The following is a 2,123-nucleotide window of genomic DNA, read 5'->3' as shown; positions in this document are numbered from 1 at the left end:
TGTTGCAGCGGTATGTAGAAGAGGTGCAAGGTGTGGGGGAGAGTATTGTGATGGAAGGTGTATGGTAGGAAAAGATGAGGTGAAGTGCCTGCAGTGTGGCGGAAATCATCATGTGGGGTCAGCACAGTGCCCTAAAAGAGTTGAGCAAAGAATAGTGAGCAAGATTAGAGAGGAAAATGGAATATCATACGCAGAGGCTGTTAAGATGTCAGAGGAGATAAAGAATCAGAGCAAAAACAACCGGAGAGAGAAAAGGGACAAACTAACCAGAGTAATGTCATTTGCATGGCTTTCATAGCCATGAAATGAATACATCAATAACATGTACATATATCACACCACAAAAATAGCTGTCCCAACTAGTTCAGCTTTACGCCTTTACTGTGAGCTACAAAGAAATTCTTGCATCAACACAAAAACGCATCCCTGCAGCCAGGCCCAGATGGTTTTATCACCTGCTGATATCATTGTTCTTTCCCTGGTGTATACCTGCCAACACACGGGAACTGTAATGTAGGCCATAGCTACTCCTGGTGTTATTTAAAGAGGCCACTGTGTAGAAACCTGGGAAGGGGAGTGAGTGTCACAAGTGTTTGGGGTTAAGTGGGCAGCTCCTACCTCTCTGATGCACATTCAACCTCAATCTGGGTCATACGTCTGCTAACTATCTGTAGTATTATTTGTAACTGTCACTTCACACTCCAGTCAACACATAGCTGTCTGTATGTCTGTACTCCAAGTATGAGGACAGTTATGTGTTGGCTCAGGGGAGTTCAGTTCTAGCTTTAGGCTCCTGTGAGTGTTGTCAGTAAAGTACACTCTTTCTCAACAACAGAAAGCAAAGGCACTTTAATGTTCCTAGACTGGGGGAAAAGCATTTTCATTGCAATGGCTGCCTTGTGTATAAGCAAAGCTGAAGCTATTTGCAGGAGAAAATCGTCCTAAATATGACACTCTCAGGCTTTACAAATATCAGTTACGGTATATTCAATTAGTCAATGGAGTCAAGAGCTTGTATTGACAAATGCAGTGACAGTTTATTACAAGTATTGGTAGTATTGGTATTAGGGGTGATGCTTGACAGTTAACCGATCGAGTCTTGTTTGTTGAGTAAGATGAGAGGCAAGGAAAGCAAGAGTTTTGGAACCCGCACCAATGTTTGCTTGGCAAATATTTGACAGCAAGCTGGCATGGCATAAAATATGCAGAGATTTATTGAAAACGGTCAAGCATAAAAATTTACAGCCAAAATTTGAGAAAAACTCAAAATCTCCCTGATGAGTCACACATCACACATACACCTCACATTGCCTTTTTAACTGTCTACTACTACTACTACCTACTTACTCATTTTGGTCACTTTTGTTTTCCCTTTTGTTTTCTTGTTTTTACTGTTGCTTTTCTTATTTATAGTTTCTTTTTTCTTGTTTTTGTTTATATTGTATGCTTTGTAAGGATTCTTTTGAATATTGGTTCTAATTTCTGACAGACACTCCGAATAAGCCCACTTAGGGTTTCCTGTCTCTCCAGCACGTTTCTTTTTTATTGTTGTTGTTGTTGGGGGAGGGTAATCTGTAGGGGGGAAATTGACAAATCTTTCATAGTCTTCTAAAATTATGTGAGGTTACATGTGGTAACCTCACGCCCCTCCTCCACTACGGGGGCTCAAAAGTCGCTCATCCCGTTCGCGACTCTTCTCGTCCCTGGCACCTCAATGTTGGAACGAGCTCCCACCTTCGGTCAGGACGGCCGAATCACTGCCGATCTTTCGGAAAAGACTAAAGACACACCTGATATTGTAAGTCGCTTTGGATAAAAGTGTCTGCCAAATGACGTAATGTAATAAAGTCTCTCTCCCTCTCTCTCTCTCTCTCCTGATGTTCAAAATGTGTGGTAAGTATACTCCACATCAATTGTAGTTATAAATTGTTATTTGAAAAATTAAGAGAAAAATAAAAAGGAGAACACCACTTCCTTGTCATTGTTTTTCTTTATTACCATATTTGTGGAGATAACTTAATCAGGAAGCAAAAAATATACCAGACAATAAAGTACTAAAAATCTGAGATAGAAATAACCCCCAAACACAAACCACCCGGGGTCTGCCCCCCTCCCACCGTCCT

This window comes from Poromitra crassiceps, assembly GCF_964638095.1.
Source record: "Poromitra crassiceps genome assembly, chromosome: 1".
Lineage (NCBI taxonomy): Eukaryota > Metazoa > Chordata > Actinopteri > Beryciformes > Melamphaidae > Poromitra > Poromitra crassiceps.
This window is presented reverse-complemented; position numbering follows the sequence as displayed.